Here is a 17,710-nt window from a genome sequence, read left to right as displayed (position 1 = left end):
TTTCTGAGAATGATTCTGTCTAGTTTTTAAACGAGGATATTGCCATTTCTAAGATTGGCCTCAAATCTCTTGAAATCTCCACTTGCAAATTCCACAAAAAGAGTGTTTCAAAACTGCTCTGTCTAAAGGAACGTTCAGCTCTGTGAGTTGAATACAAACAACGCAAAGAAGTTACTGAGAATTCTTCTGTCTAGCATTTTATGAAGAAATCCCGTTTCCAACGAAGGCCTCAACCAGGTCTAAATATCCACTTGCAGACTTAACAAATAGAGTGTTTTGAAACTGCTCTATGAAAAGGAAGGTTAAACTCTGTGAGTTGAAGACACCCATTACAAAGTAGTTTCTGAGAATGATTCTGAGTAGTTTTGAAACGGGGTTCTTTCAATTTCTAAGATTGGCCTCAAATCGCAGGAAATCTCCACTTGCAATTTCCACAAAAAGAGTGTTTCAAAACTGATCTTTCTAAAGGAAGGTTTAACTCTGTGAGTTGAACACACACCACACAAACAAGTTACTGAGAATTCTTCTTTCTTGCAGTATATGAAGAAATCCCGTTTCCAACGAAGGCCACAAACAGGTCTAAATATCCACTTGCAGACTTAACAAACAGAGTGTTTCCAAACTGCTCTATGAAAAGAAAGGTTAAACTCTGTGAGTTGAACACCTCCAGTACAAAGTAGTTTCTGAGAATGATTCTGTCTAGTTTTTAAACGAGGATATTGCCATTTCTAAGATTGGCCTCAAATCTCTTGAAATCTCCACTTGCAAATTCCACAAAAAGAGTGTTTCAAAACTGCTCTGTCTAAAGGAACATTCAGCTCTGTGAGTTGAATACAAACAACGCAAAGAAGTTACTGAGAATTCTTCTGTCTAGCATTCTATGAAGAAATCCCGTTTCCAACGAAGGCCTCAACCAGGTCTAAATATCCACTTGCAGACTTAACAAACAGAGTGTTTTCAAACTGCTCTATGAAAAGGAAGGTTAAACTCTGTGAGTTGAACACACCCATTACAAAGTAGTTTCTGAGAATGATTCTGTGTAGTTTTGAAACGGGGTTATTTCAATTTCTAAGATTGGCCTCAAATCGCAGGAAATCTCCACTTGCAATTTCCACAAAAAGAGTGTTTCAAAACTGATCTTTCTAAAGGAAGGTTTAACTCTGTGAGTTGAACACACACCACACAAAGAAGTTACTGAGAATTCTTCTTTCTTGCAGAATATGAAGAAATCCCGTTTCCAACGAAGGCCACAAAGAGGTCTAAATATCCACTTGCAGACTTAAGAAACAGAGTGTTTCCAAACTGCTCTATGAAAAGAAAGGTTAAACTCTGTGAGTTGAACACATCCAGTACAAAGTAGTTTCTGAGAATGATTCTGTCTAGTTTTTAAACGAGGATATTGCCATTTCTAAGATTGGCCTCAAATCTCTTGAAATCTCCACTTGCAAATTCCATAAAAAGAGTGTTTCAAAACTGCTCTGTCTAAAGGAACGTTCAGCTCTGTGAGTTGAATACAAACAATGCAAAGAAGTTACTGAGAATTCTTCTGTCTAGCATTCTATGAAGAAATCCCGTTTCCAACGAAGGCCTCAACCAGGTCTAAATATCCACTTGCAGACTTAACAAACAGAGTGTTTTCAAACCGCTCTATGAAAAGAAAGGTTAAACTCTGTGAGTTGAACACACCCATTACAAAGTAGTTTCTGAGAATGATTCTGTGTAGTTTTGAAACGGGGTTCTTTCAATTTCTAAGATTGGCCTCAAATCGCAGGAAATCTCCACTTGCAATTTCCACAAAAAGAGTGTTTCAAAACTGATCTTTCTAAAGGAAGGTTTAACTCTGTGAGTTGAACACACACCACACAAAGAAGTTACTGAGAATTCTTCTTTCTTGCAGTATATGAAGAAATCCCGTTTCCAACGAAGGCCACAAAGAGGTCTAAATATCCACTTGCAGACTTAACAAACAGAGTGTTTCCAAACTGCTCTATAAAAAGAAAGGTTAAACTCTGTGAGTTGAACACATCCAGTACAAAGTAGTTTCTGAGAATGATTCTGTCTAGTTTTTAAACGAGGATATTGCCATTTCTAAGATTGGCCTCAAATCTCTTGAAATCTCCACTTGCAAATTCCACAAAAAGAGTGTTTCAAAACTGCTCTGTCTAAAGGAACGTTCAGCTCTGTGAGTTGAATACAAACAACGCAAAGAAGTTACTGAGAATTCTTCTGTCTAGCATTCTATGAAGAAATCCCTTTTCCAACGAAGGCCTCAACCAGGTCTAAATATCCACTTGCAGACTTAACAAACAGAGTGTTTTCAAACTGCTCTATGAAAAGGAAGGTTAAACTCTGTGAGTTGAACACACCCATTACAAAGTAGTTTCTGAGAATGATTCTGTGTAGTTTTGAAACGGGGTTATTTCAATTTCTAAGATTGGCCTCAAATCGCAGGAAATCTCCACTTGCAATTTCCACAAAAAGAGTGTTTCAAAACTGATCTTTCTAAAGGAAGGTTTAACTCTGTGAGTTGAACACACACCACACAAAGAAGTTACTGAGAATTCTTCTTTCTTGCAGTATATGAAGAAATCCCGTTTACAACGAAGGCCACAAAGAGGTCTAAATATCCACATGCAGACTTAAGAAACAGAGTGTTTCCAAACTGCTCTATGAAAAGAAAGGTTAAACTCTGTGAGTTGAACACATCCAGTACAAAGTAGTTTCTGAGAATGATTCTGTCTAGTTTTTAAACGAGGATATTGCCATTTCTAAGATTGGCCTCAAATCTCTTGAAATCTCCACTTGCAAATTCGACAAAAAGAGTGTTTCAAAACTGCTCTGTCTAAAGGAACGTTCAGCTCTGTGAGTTGAATACAAACAACGCAAAGAAGTTACTGAGAATTATTCTGTCTAGCATTCTATGAAGAAATCCCGTTTCCAACGAAGGCCTCAATCAGGTCTAAATATCCACTTGCAGACTTAACAAACAGAGTGTTTTCAAACTGCTCTATGAAAAGAAAGGTTAAACTCTGTGAGTTGAACACACCCATTACAAAGTAGTTTCTGAGAATGATTCTGTGTAGTTTTGAAACGGGGTTATTTCAATTTCTAAGATTGGCCTCAAATCGCAGGAAATCTCCACTTGCAATTTCCACAAAAAGAGTGTTTCAAAACTGATCTTTCTAAAGGAAGGTTTAACTCTGTGAGTTGAACACACACCACAAAAAGAAGTTGCTGAGAATTCTTCTTTCTTGCAGTATATGAAGAAATCCCGTTTCCAACGAAGGCCACAAACAGGTCAAAATATCCACTTGCAGACTTAACAAACAGAGTGTTTCCAAACTGCTCTATGAAAAGAAAGGTTAAACTCTGTGAGTTGAACACATCCAGTTCAAAGTAGTTTCTGAGAATGATTCTCTCTAGTTTTTAAACGAGGATATTGCCATTTCTAAGATTGGCCTCAAATCTCTTGAAATCTCCACTTGCAAATTCCACAAAAAGAGTGTTTCAAAACTGCTCTGTCTAAAGGAACGTTCAGCTCTGTGAGTTGAATACAAACAACGCAAAGATGTTACTGAGAATTCTTCTGTCTAGCATTCTATGAAGAAATCCCGTTTCCAACGAAGGCCTCAACCAGGTCTAAATATCCACTTGCAGACTTAACAAACAGAGTGTTTTCAAACTGCTCTATGAAAAGGAAGGTTAAACTCTGTGAGTTGAACACACCCATTACAAAGTAGTTTCTGAGAATGATTCTGTGTAGTTTTGAAACGGGGTTATTTCAATTTCTAAGATTGGCCTCAAATCGCAGGAAATCTCCACTTGCAATTTCCACAAAAAGAGTGTTTCAAAACTGATCTTTCTAAAGGAAGGTTTAACTCTGTGAGTTGAACACTCACCACACAAAGAAGTTACTGAGAATTCTTCTTTCTTGCAGAATATGAAGAAATCCCGTTTCCAACGAAGGCCACAAAGAGGTCTAAATATCCACTTGCAGACTTAAGAAACAGAGTGTTTCCAAACTGCTCTATGAAAAGAAAGGTTAAACTCTGTGAGTTGAACACATCCAGTACAAAGTAGTTTCTGAGAATGATTCTGTCTAGTTTTTAAACGAGGATATTGCCATTTCTAAGATTGGCCTCAAATCTCTTGAAATCTCCACTTGCAAATTCCACAAAAAGAGTGTTTCAAAACTGCTCTGTCTAAAGGAACGTTCAGCTCTGTGAGTTGAATACAAACAATGCAAAGAAGTTACTGAGAATTCTTCTGTCTAGCATTCTATGAAGAAATCCCGTTTCCAACGAAGGCCTCAACCAGGTCTAAATATCCACTTGCAGACTTAACAAACAGAGTGTTTTCAAACTGCTCTATGAATAGAAAGGTTAAACTCTGTGAGTTGAACACACCCATTACAAAGTAGTTTCTGAGAATGATTCTGTGTAGTTTTGAAACGGGGTTATTTCAATTTCTAAGATTGGCCTCAAATCGCAGGAAATCTCCACTTGCAATTTCCACAAAAAGAGTGTTTCAAAACTGATCTTTCTAAAGGAAGGTTTAACTCTGTGAGTTGAACACACACCACAAAAAGAAGTTGCTGAGAATTCTTCTTTCTTACAGTATATGAAGAAATCCCGTTTCCAACGAAGGCCACAAACAGGTCAAAATATCCACTTGCAGACTTAACAAACAGAGTGTTTCCAAACTGCTCTATGAAAAGAAAGGTTAAACTCTGTGAGTTGAACACATCCAGTTCAAAGTAGTTTCTGAGAATGATTCTCTCTAGTTTTTAAACGAGGATATTGCCATTTCTAAGATTGGCCTCAAATCTCTTGAAATCTCCACTTGCAAATTCCACAAAAAGAGTGTTTCAAAACTGCTCTGTCTAAAGGAACGTTCAGCTCTGTGAGTTGAATACAAACAACGCAAAGATGTTACTGAGAATTCTTCTGTCTAGCATTCTATGAAGAAATCCCGTTTCCAACGAAGGCCTCAACCAGGTCTAAATATCCACTTGCAGACTTAACAAACAGAGTGTTTTCAAACTGCTCTATGAAAAGGAAGGTTAAACTCTGTGAGTTGAACACACCCATTACAAAGTAGTTTCTGAGAATGATTCTGTGTAGTTTTGAAACGGGGTTATTTCAATTTCTAAGATTGGCCTCAAATCGCAGGAAATCTCCACTTGCAATTTCCACAAAAAGAGTGTTTCAAAACTGATCTTTCTAAAGGAAGGTTTAACTCTGTGAGTTGAACACACACCACAAAAAGAAGTTGCTGAGAATTCTTCTTTCTTGCAGTATATGAAGAAATCCCGTTTCCAACGAAGGCCACAAACAGGTCAAAATATCCACTTGCAGACTTAACAAACAGAGTGTTTCCAAACTGCTCTATGAAAAGAAAGGTTAAACTCTGTGAGTTGAACACCTCCAGTACAAAGTAGTTTCTGAGAATGATTCTGTCTAGTTTTTAAACGAGGATATTGCCATTTCTAAGATTGGCCTCAAATCTCTTGAAATCTCCACTTGCAAATTCCACAAAAAGAGTGTTTCAAAACTGCTCTGTCTAAAGGAACGTTCAGCTCTGTGAGTTGAATACAAACAACGCAAAGAAGTTACTGAGAATTCTTCTGTCTAGCATTCTATGAAGAAATCCCGTTTCCAACGAAGGCCTCAACCAGGTCTAAATATCCACTTGCAGACTTAACAAACAGAGTGTTTTCAAACTGCTCTATGAAAAGGAAGGTTAAACTCTGTGAGTTGAACACACCCATTACAAAGTAGTTTCTGAGAATGATTCTGTGTAGTTTTGAAACGGGGTTATTTCAATTTCTAAGATTGGCCTCAAATCGCAGGAAATCTCCACTTGCAATTTCCACAAAAAGAGTGTTTCAAAACTGATCTTTCTAAAGGAAGGTTTAACTCTGTGAGTTGAACACACACCACACAAAGAAGTTACTGAGAATTCTTCTTTCTTGCAGTATATGAAGAAATCCCGTTTCCAACGAAGGCCACAAAGAGGTCTAAATATCCACTTGCAGACTTAAGAAACAGAGTGTTTCCAAACTGCTCTATGAAAAGAAAGGTTAAACTCTGTGAGTTGAACACATCCAGTACAAAGTAGTTTCTGAGAATGATTCTGTCTAGTTTTTAAACGAGGATATTGCCATTTCTAAGATTGGCCTCAAATCTCTTGAAATCTCCACTTGCAAATTCCACAAAAAGAGTGTTTCAAAACTGCTCTGTCTAAAGGAACGTTCAGCTCTGTGAGTTGAATACAAACAATGCAAAGAAGTTACTGAGAATTCTTCTGTCTAGCATTCTATGAAGAAATCCCGTTTCCAACGAAGGCCTCAACCAGGTCTAAATATCCACTTGCAGACTTAACAAACAGAGTGTTTTCAAACCGCTCTATGAAAAGAAAGGTTAAACTCTGTGAGTTGAACACACCCATTACAAAGTAGTTTCTGAGAATGATTCTGTGTAGTTTTGAAACGGGGTTATTTCAATTTCTAAGATTGGCCTCAAATCGCAGGAAATCTCCACTTGCAATTTCCACAAAAAGAGTGTTTCAAAACTGATCTTTCTAAAGGAAGGTTTAACTCTGTGAGTTGAACACACACCACAAAAAGAAGTTGCTGAGAATTCTTCTTTCTTGCAGTATATGAAGAAATACCGTTTCCAACGAAGGCCACAAACAGGTCTAAATATCCACTTGCAGACTTAAGAAACAGAGTGTTTCCAAACTGCTCTATGAAAAGAAAGGTTAAACTCTGTGAGTTGAACACATCCAGTACAAAGTAGTTTCTGAGAATGATTCTGTCTAGTTTTTAAACGAGGATATTGCCATTTCTAAGATTGGCCTCAAATCTCTTGAAATCTCCACTTGCAAATTCCACAAAAAGAGTGTTTCAAAACTGCTCTGTCTAAAGGAACGTTCAGCTCTGTGAGTTGAATACAAACAACGCAAAGAAGTTACTGAGAATTCTTCTGTCTAGCATTCTATGAAGAAATCCCGTTTCCAACGAAGGCCTCAACCAGGTCTAAATATCCACTTGCAGACTTAACAAACAGAGTGTTTTCAAACTGCTCTATGAAAAGGAAGGTTAAACTCTGTGAGTTGAACACACCCATTACAAAGTAGTTTCTGAGAATGATTCTGTGTAGTTTTGAAACGGGGTTATTTCAATTTCTAAGATTGGCCTCAAATCGCAGGAAATCTCCACTTGCAATTTCCACAAAAAGAGTGTTTCAAAACTGATCTTTCTAAAGGAAGGTTTAACTCTGTGAGTTGAACACACACCACAAAAAGAAGTTGCTGAGAATTCTTCTTTCTTGCAGTATATGAAGAAATCCCGTTTCCAACGAAGGCCACAAACAGGTCAAAATATCCACTTGCAGACTTAACAAACAGAGTGTTTCCAAACTGCTCTATGAAAAGAAAGGTTAAACTCTGTGAGTTGAACACCTCCAGTACAAAGTAGTTTCTGAGAATGATTCTGTCTAGTTTTTAAACGAGGATATTGCCATTTCTAAGATTGGCCTCAAATCTCTTGAAATCTCCACTTGCAAATTCCACAAAAAGAGTGTTTCAAAACTGCTCTGTCTAAAGGAACGTTCAGCTCTGTGAGTTGAATACAAACAACGCAAAGAAGTTACTGAGAATTCTTCTGTCTAGCATTCTATGAAGAAATCCCGTTTCCAACGAAGGCCTCAACCAGGTCTAAATATCCACTTGCAGACTTAACAAACAGAGTGTTTTCAAACTGCTCTATGAAAAGGAAGGTTAAACTCTGTGAGTTGAACACACCCATTACAAAGTAGTTTCTGAGAATGATTCTGTGTAGTTTTGAAACGGGGTTATTTCAATTTCTAAGATTGGCCTCAAATCGCAGGAAATCTCCACTTGCAATTTCCACAAAAAGAGTGTTTCAAAACTGATCTTTCTAAAGGAAGGTTTAACTCTGTGAGTTGAACACACACCACACAAAGAAGTTACTGAGAATTCTTCTTTCTTGCAGTATATGAAGAAATCCCGTTTCCAACGAAGGCCACAAAGAGGTCTAAATATCCACTTGCAGACTTAAGAAACAGAGTGTTTCCAAACTGCTCTATGAAAAGAAAGGTTAAACTCTGTGAGTTGAACACATCCAGTACAAAGTAGTTTCTGAGAATGATTCTGTCTAGTTTTTAAACGAGGATATTGCCATTTCTAAGATTGGCCTCAAATCTCTTGAAATCTCCACTTGCAAATTCCACAAAAAGAGTGTTTCAAAACTGCTCTGTCTAAAGGAACGTTCAGCTCTGTGAGTTGAATACAAACAATGCAAAGAAGTTACTGAGAATTCTTCTGTCTAGCATTCTATGAAGAAATCCCGTTTCCAACGAAGGCCTCAACCAGGTCTAAATATCCACTTGCAGACTTAACAAACAGAGTGTTTTCAAACCGCTCTATGAAAAGAAAGGTTAAACTCTGTGAGTTGAACACACCCATTACAAAGTAGTTTCTGAGAATGATTCTGTGTAGTTTTGAAACGGGGTTATTTCAATTTCTAAGATTGGCCTCAAATCGCAGGAAATCTCCACTTGCAATTTCCACAAAAAGAGTGTTTCAAAACTGATCTTTCTAAAGGAAGGTTTAACTCTGTGAGTTGAACACACACCACAAAAAGAAGTTGCTGAGAATTCTTCTTTCTTGCAGTATATGAAGAAATACCGTTTCCAACGAAGGCCACAAACAGGTCTAAATATCCACTTGCAGACTTAAGAAACAGAGTGTTTCCAAACTGCTCTATGAAAAGAAAGGTTAAACTCTGTGAGTTGAACACATCCAGTACAAAGTAGTTTCTGAGAATGATTCTGTCTAGTTTTTAAACGAGGATATTGCCATTTCTAAGATTGGCCTCAAATCTCTTGAAATCTCCACTTGCAAATTCCACAAAAAGAGTGTTTCAAAACTGCTCTGTCTAAAGGAACGTTCAGCTCTGTGAGTTGAATACAAACAACGCAAAGAAGTTACTGAGAATTCTTCTGTCTAGCATTCTATGAAGAAATCCCGTTTCCAACGAAGGCCTCAATCAGGTCTAAATATCCACTTGCAGACTTAACAAACAGAGTGTTTTCAAACTGCTCTATGAAAAGAAAGGTTAAACTCTGTGAGTTGAACACACCCATTACAAAGTAGTTTCTGAGAATGATTCTGTGTAGTTTTGAAACGGGGTTATTTCAATTTCTAAGATTGGCCTCAAATCGCAGGAAATCTCCACTTGCAATTTCCACAAAAAGAGTGTTTCAAAACTGATCTTTCTAAAGGAAGGTTTAACTCTGTGAGTTGAACACACACCACAAAAAGAAGTTGCTGAGAATTCTTCTTTCTTACAGTATATGAAGAAATCCCGTTTCCAACGAAGGCCACAAACAGGTCAAAATATCCACTTGCAGACTTAACAAACAGAGTGTTTCCAAACTGCTCTATGAAAAGAAGGTTAAACTCTGTGAGTTGAACACATCCAGTTCAAAGTAGTTTCTGAGAATGATTCTGTCTAGTTTTTAAACGAGGATATTGCCATTTCTAAGATTGGCCTCAAATCTCTTGAAATCTCCACTTGCAAATTCCACAAAAAGAGTGTTTCAAAACTGCTCTGTCTAAAGGAACGTTCAGCTCTGTGAGTTGAATACAAACAACGCAAAGAAGTTACTGAGAATTCTTCTGTCTAGCATTCTATGAAGAAATCCCGTTTCCAACGAAGGCCTCAACCAGGTCTAAATATCCACTTGCAGACTTAACAAACAGAGTGTTTTCAAACTGCTCTATGAAAAGGAAGGTTAAACTCTGTGAGTTGAACACACCCATTACAAAGTAGTTTCTGAGAATGATTCTGTGTAGTTTTGAAACGGGGTTATTTCAATTTCTAAGATTGGCCTCAAATCGCAGGAAATCTCCAATTGCAATTTCCACAAAAAGAGTGTTTCAAAACTGATCTTTCTAAAGGAAGGTTTAACCCTGTGAGTTGAACACACACCACACAAAGAAGTTACTGAGAATTCTTCTTTCTTGCAGTATATGAAGAAATCCCGTTTCCAACGAAGGCCACAAACAGGTCTAAATATCCACTTGCAGACTTAACAAACAGAGTGTTTCCAAACTGCTCTATGAAAAGAAAGGTTAAACTCTGTGAGTTGAACACATCCAGTACAAAGTAGTTTCTGAGAATGATTCTGTCTAGTTTTTAAACGAGGATATTGCCATTTCTAAGATTGGCCTCAAATCTCTTGAAATCTCCACTTGCAAATTCCACAAAAAGAGTGTTTCAAAACTGCTCTGTCTAAAGGAACGTTCAGCTCTGTGAGTTGAATACAAACAATGCAAAGAAGTTACTGAGAATTCTTCTGTCTAGCATTTTATGAAGAAATCCCGTTTCCAATGAAGGCCTCAACGAGGTCTAAATATCCACTTGCAGACTTAACAAACAGAGTGTTTTCAAACTGCTCTATGAAAAGGAAGGTTAAACTCTGTGAGTTGAAGATACCGATTACAAAGTAGTTTCTGAGAATGATTCTGTGTAGTTTTGAAACGGGGTTCTTTCAATTTCTAAGATTGGCCTCAAATCGCAGGAAATCTCCCCTTGCAATTTCCACAAAAAGAGTGTTTCAAAACTGATCTTTCTAAAGGAAGGTTTAACTCTGTGAGTTGAACACACACCACACAAAGAAGTTACTGAGAATTCTTCTTTCTTGCAGTATATGAAGAAATCCCGTTTCCAACGAAGGCCACAAAGAGGTCTAAATATCCACTTGCAGACTTAAGAAACAGAGTGTTTCCAAACTGCTCTATGAAAAGAAAGGTTAAACTCTGTGAGTTGAACACATCCAGTACAAAGTAGTTTCTGAGAATGATTCTGTCTAGTTTTTAAACGAGGATATTGCCATTTCTAAGATTGGCCTCAAATCTCTTGAAATCTCCACTTGCAAATTCCACAAAAAGAGTGTTTCAAAACTGCTCTGTCTAAAGGAACGTTCAGCTCTGTGAGTTGAATACAAACAACGCAAAGAAGTTACTGAGAATTCTTCTGTCTAGCATTCTATGAAGAAATCCCGTTTCCAACGAAGGCCTCAACCAGGTCTAAATATCCACTTGCAGACTTAACAAACAGAGTGTTTTCAGACTGCTCTATGAAAAGGAAGGTTAAACTCTGTGAGTTGAACACACCCATTACAAAGTAGTTTCTGAGAATGATTCTGTGTAGTTTTGAAACGGGGTTCTTTCAATTTCTAAGATTGGCCTCAAATCGCAGGAAATCTCCACTTGCAATTTCCACAAAAAGAGTGTTTCAAAACTGATCTTTCTAAAGGAAGGTTTAACTCTGTGAGTTGAACACACACCACACAAACAAGTTACTGAGAATTCTTCTTTCTTGCAGTATATGAAGAAATCCCGTTTCCAACGAAGGCCACAAACAGGTCTAAATATCCACTTGCAGACTTAACAAACAGAGTGTTTCCAAACTGCTCTATGAAAAGAAAGGTTAAACTCTGTGAGTTGAACACCTCCAGTACAAAGTAGTTTCTGAGAATGATTCTGTCTAGTTTTTAAACGAGGATATTGCCATTTCTAAGATTGGCCTCAAATCTCTTGAAATCTCCACTTGCAAATTCCACAAAAAGAGTGTTTCAAAACTGCTCTGTCTAAAGGAACGTTCAGCTCTGTGAGTTGAATACAAACAACGCAAAGAAGTTACTGAGAATTCTTCTGTCTAGCATTCTATGAAGAAATCCCGTTTCCAACGAAGGCCTCAACCAGGTCTAAATATCCACTTGCAGACTTAACAAACAGAGTGTTTTCAAACTGCTCTATGAAAAGGAAGGTTAAACTCTGTGAGTTGAACACACCCATTACAAAGTAGTTTCTGAGAATGATTCTGTGTAGTTTTGAAACGGGGTTATTTCAATTTCTAAGATTGGCCTCAAATCGCAGGAAATCTCCACTTGCAATTTCCACAAAAAGAGTGTTTCAAAACTGATCTTTCTAAAGGAAGGTTTAACTCTGTGAGTTGAACACACACCACACAAAGAAGTTACTGAGAATTCTTCTTTCTTGCAGAATATGAAGAAATCCCGTTTCCAACGAAGGCCACAAAGAGGTCTAAATATCCACTTGCAGACTTAAGAAACAGAGTGTTTCCAAACTGCTCTATGAAAAGAAAGGTTAAACTCTGTGAGTTGAACACATCCAGTACAAAGTAGTTTCTGAGAATGATTCTGTCTAGTTTTTAAACGAGGATATTGCCATTTCTAAGATTGGCCTCAAATCTCTTGAAATCTCCACTTGCAAATTCCACAAAAAGAGTGTTTCAAAACTGCTCTGTCTAAAGGAACGTTCAGCTCTGTGAGTTGAATACAAACAATGCAAAGAAGTTACTGAGAATTCTTCTGTCTAGCATTTTATGAAGAAATCCCGTTTCCAAAGAAGGCCTCAACCAGGTCTAAATATCCACTTGCAGACTTAACAAACAGAGTGTTTTCAAACTGCTCTATGAAAAGGAAGGTTAAACTCTGTGAGTTGAAGGTACCGATTACAAAGTAGTTTCTGAGAATGATTCTGTGTAGTTTTGAAACGGGGTTCTTTCAATTTCTAAGATTGGCCTCAAATCGCAGGAAATCTCCCCTTGCAATTTCCACAAAAAGAGTGTTTCAAAACTGATCTTTCTAAAGGAAGGTTTAACTCTGTGAGTTGAACACACACCACACAAAGAAGTTACTGAGAATTCTTCTTTCTTGCAGTATATGAAGAAATCCCGTTTCCAACGAAGGCCACAAAGAGGTCTAAATATCCACTTGCAGACTTAAGAAACAGAGTGTTTCCAAACTGCTCTATGAAAAGAAAGGTTAAACTCTGTGAGTTGAACACATCCAGTACAAAGTAGTTTCTGAGAATGATTCTGTCTAGTTTTTAAACGAGGATATTGCCATTTCTAAGATTGGCCTCAAATCTCTTGAAATCTCCACTTGCAAATTCCACAAAAAGAGTGTTTCAGAACTGCTCTGTCTAAAGGAACGTTCAGCTCTGTGAGTTGAATACAAACAACGCAAAGAAGTTACTGAGAATTCTTCTGTCTAGCATTTTATGAAGAAATCCCGTTTCCAACGAAGGCCTCAACCAGGTCTAAATATCCACTTGCAGACTTAACAAATAGAGTGTTTTGAAACTGCTCTATGAAAAGGAAGGTTAAACTCTGTGAGTTGAAGACACTCATTACAAAGTAGTTTCTGAGAATGATTCTGAGTAGTTTTGAAACGGGGTTCTTTCAATTTCTAAGATTGGCCTCAAATCGCAGGAAATCTCCACTTGCAATTTCCACAAAAAGAGTGTTTCAAAACTGATCTTTCTAAAGGAAGGTTTAACTCTGTGAGTTGAACACACACCACACAAACAAGTTACTGAGAATTCTTCTTTCTTGCAGTATATGAAGAAATCCCGTTTCCAACGAAGGCCACAAACAGGTCTAAATATCCACTTGCAGACTTAACAAACAGAGTGTTTCCAAACTGCTCTATGAAAAGAAAGGTTAAACTCTGTGAGTTGAACACCTCCAGTACAAAGTAGTTTCTGAGAATGATTCTGTCTAGTTTTTAAACGAGGATATTGCCATTTCTAAGATTGGCCTCAAATCTCTTGAAATCTCCACTTGCAAATTCCACAAAAAGAGTGTTTCAAAACTGCTCTGTCTAAAGGAACATTCAGCTCTGTGAGTTGAATACAAACAACGCAAAGAAGTTACTGAGAATTCTTCTGTCTAGCATTCTATGAAGAAATCCCGTTTCCAACGAAGGCCTCAACCATGTCTAAATATCCACTTGCAGACTTAACAAACAGAGTGTTTTCAAACTGCTCTATGAAAAGGAAGGTTAAACTCTGTGAGTTGAACACACCCATTACAAAGTAGTTTCTGAGAATGATTCTGTGTAGTTTTGAAACGGGGTTATTTCAATTTCTAAGATTGGCCTCAAATCGCAGGAAATCTCCACTTGCAATTTCCACAAAAAGAGTGTTTCAAAACTGATCTTTCTAAAGGAAGGTTTAACTCTGTGAGTTGAACACACACCACACAAAGAAGTTACTGAGAATTCTTCTTTCTTGCAGAATATGAAGAAATCCCGTTTCCAACGAAGGCCACAAAGAGGTCTAAATATCCACTTGCAGACTTAAGAAACAGAGTGTTTCCAAACTGCTCTATGAAAAGAAAGGTTAAACTCTGTGAGTTGAACACATCCAGTACAAAGTAGTTTCTGAGAATGATTCTGTCTAGTTTTTAAACGAGGATATTGCCATTTCTAAGATTGGCCTCAAATCTCTTGAAATCTCCACTTGCAAATTCCACAAAAAGAGTGTTTCAAAACTGCTCTGTCTAAAGGAACGTTCAGCTCTGTGAGTTGAATACAAACAACGCAAAGAAGTTACTGAGAATTCTTCTGTCTAGCATTCTATGAAGAAATCCCTTTTCCAACGAAGGCCTCAACCAGGTCTAAATATCCACTTGCAGACTTAACAAACAGAGTGTTTTCAAACTGCTCTATGAAAAGGAAGGTTAAACTCTGTGAGTTGAACACACCCATTACAAAGTAGTTTCTGAGAATGATTCTGTGTAGTTTTGAAACGGGGTTATTTCAATTTCTAAGATTGGCCTCAAATCGCAGGAAATCTCCACTTGCAATTTCCACAAAAAGAGTGTTTCAAAACTGATCTTTCTAAAGGAAGGTTTAACTCTGTGAGTTGAACACACACCACACAAAGAAGTTACTGAGAATTCTTCTTTCTTGCAGTATATGAAGAAATCCCGTTTACAACGAAGGCCACAAAGAGGTCTAAATATCCACATGCAGACTTAAGAAACAGAGTGTTTCCAAACTGCTCTATGAAAAGAAAGGTTAAACTCTGTGAGTTGAACACATCCAGTACAAAGTAGTTTCTGAGAATGATTCTGTCTAGTTTTTAAACGAGGATATTGCCATTTCTAAGATTGGCCTCAAATCTCTTGAAATCTCCACTTGCAAATTCCACAAAAAGAGTGTTTCAAAACTGCTCTGTCTAAAGGAACGTTCAGCTCTGTGAGTTGAATACAAACAACGCAAAGAAGTTACTGAGAATTATTCTGTCTAGCATTCTATGAAGAAATCCCGTTTCCAACGAAGGCCTCAATCAGGTCTAAATATCCACTTGCAGACTTAACAAACAGAGTGTTTTCAAACTGCTCTATGAAAAGAAAGGTTAAACTCTGTGAGTTGAACACACCCATTACAAAGTAGTTTCTGAGAATGATTCTGTGTAGTTTTGAAACGGGGTTATTTCAATTTCTAAGATTGGCCTCAAATCGCAGGAAATCTCCACTTGCAATTTCCACAAAAAGAGTGTTTCAAAACTGATCTTTCTAAAGGAAGGTTTAACTCTGTGAGTTGAACACACACCACAAAAAGAAGTTGCTGAGAATTCTTCTTTCTTGCAGTATATGAAGAAATCCCGTTTCCAACGAAGGCCACAAACAGGTCAAAATATCCACTTGCAGACTTAACAAACAGAGTGTTTCCAAACTGCTCTATGAAAAGAAAGGTTAAACTCTGTGAGTTGAACACATCCAGTTCAAAGTAGTTTCTGAGAATGATTCTCTCTAGTTTTTAAACGAGGATATTGCCATTTCTAAGATTGGCCTCAAATCTCTTGAAATCTCCACTTGCAAATTCCACAAAAAGAGTGTTTCAAAACTGCTCTGTCTAAAGGAACGTTCAGCTCTGTGAGTTGAATACAAACAACGCAAAGATGTTACTGAGAATTCTTCTGTCTACCATTCTATGAAGAAATCCCGTTTCCAACGAAGGCCTCAACCAGGTCTAAATATCCACTTGCAGACTTAACAAACAGAGTGTTTTCAAACTCCTCTATGAAAAGGAAGGTTAAACTCTGTGAGTTGAACACACCCATTACAAAGTAGTTTCTGAGAATGATTCTGTGTAGTTTTGAAACGGGGTTATTTCAATTTCTAAGATTGGCCTCAAATCGCAGGAAATCTCCACTTGCAATTTCCACAAAAAGAGTGTTTCAAAACTGATCTTTCTAAAGGAAGGTTTAACTCTGTGAGTTGAACACACACCACACAAAGAAGTTACTGAGAATTCTTCTTTCTTGCAGAATATGAAGAAATCCCGTTTCCAACGAAGGCCACAAAGAGGTCTAAATATCCACTTGCAGACTTAAGAAACAGAGTGTTTCCAAACTGCTCTATGAAAAGAAAGGTTAAACTCTGTGAGTTGAACACATCCAGTACAAAGTAGTTTCTGAGAATGATTCTGTCTAGTTTTTAAACGAGGATATTGCCATTTCTAAGATTGGCCTCAAATCTCTTGAAATCTCCACTTGCAAATTCCACAAAAAGAGTGTTTCAAAACTGCTCTGTCTAAAGGAACGTTCAGCTCTGTGAGTTGAATACAAACAATGCAAAGAAGTTACTGAGAATTCTTCTGTCTAGCATTCTATGAAGAAATCCCGTTTCCAACGAAGGCCTCAACCAGGTCTAAATATCCACTTGCAGACTTAACAAACAGAGTGTTTTCAAACTGCTCTATGAATAGAAAGGTTAAACTCTGTGAGTTGAACACACCCATTACAAAGTAGTTTCTGAGAATGATTCTGTGTAGTTTTGAAACGGGGTTATTTCAATTTCTAAGATTGGCCTCAAATCGCAGGAAATCTCCACTTGCAATTTCCACAAAAAGAGTGTTTCAAAACTGATCTTTCTAAAGGAAGGTTTAACTCTGTGAGTTGAACACACACCACAAAAAGAAGTTGCTGAGAATTCTTCTTTCTTACAGTATATGAAGAAATCCCGTTTCCAACGAAGGCCACAAACAGGTCAAAATATCCACTTGCAGACTTAACAAACAGAGTGTTTCCAAACTGCTCTATGAAAAGAAAGGTTAAACTCTGTGAGTTGAACACATCCAGTTCAAAGTAGTTTCTGAGAATGATTCTCTCTAGTTTTTAAACGAGGATATTGCCATTTCTAAGATTGGCCTCAAATCTCTTGAAATCTCCACTTGCAAATTCCACAAAAAGAGTGTTTCAAAACTGCTCTGTCTAAAGGAACGTTCAGCTCTGTGAGTTGAATACAAACAACGCAAAGATGTTACTGAGAATTCTTCTGTCTAGCATTCTATGAAGAAATCCCGTTTCCAACGAAGGCCTCAACCAGGTCTAAATATCCACTTGCAGACTTAACAAACAGAGTGTTTTCAAACTGCTCTATGAAAAGGAAGGTTAAACTCTGTGAGTTGAACACACCCATTACAAAGTAGTTTCTGAGAATGATTCTGTGTAGTTTTGAAACGGGGTTATTTCAATTTCTAAGATTGGCCTCAAATCGCAGGAAATCTCCACTTGCAATTTCCACAAAAAGAGTGTTTCAAAACTGATCTTTCTAAAGGAAGGTTTAACTCTGTGAGTTGAACACACACCACAAAAAGAAGTTGCTGAGAATTCTTCTTTCTTGCAGTATATGAAGAAATCCCGTTTCCAACGAAGGCCACAAACAGGTCAAAATATCCACTTGCAGACTTAACAAACAGAGTGTTTCCAAACTGCTCTATGAAAAGAAAGGTTAAACTCTGTGAGTTGAACACATCCAGTTCAAAGTAGTTTCTGAGAATGATTCTCTCTAGTTTTTAAA

This window comes from Pan paniscus, chromosome 10 (assembly GCF_029289425.2).
Source record: "Pan paniscus chromosome 10, NHGRI_mPanPan1-v2.0_pri, whole genome shotgun sequence".
NCBI lineage: Eukaryota > Metazoa > Chordata > Mammalia > Primates > Hominidae > Pan > Pan paniscus.
This window is presented reverse-complemented; position numbering follows the sequence as displayed.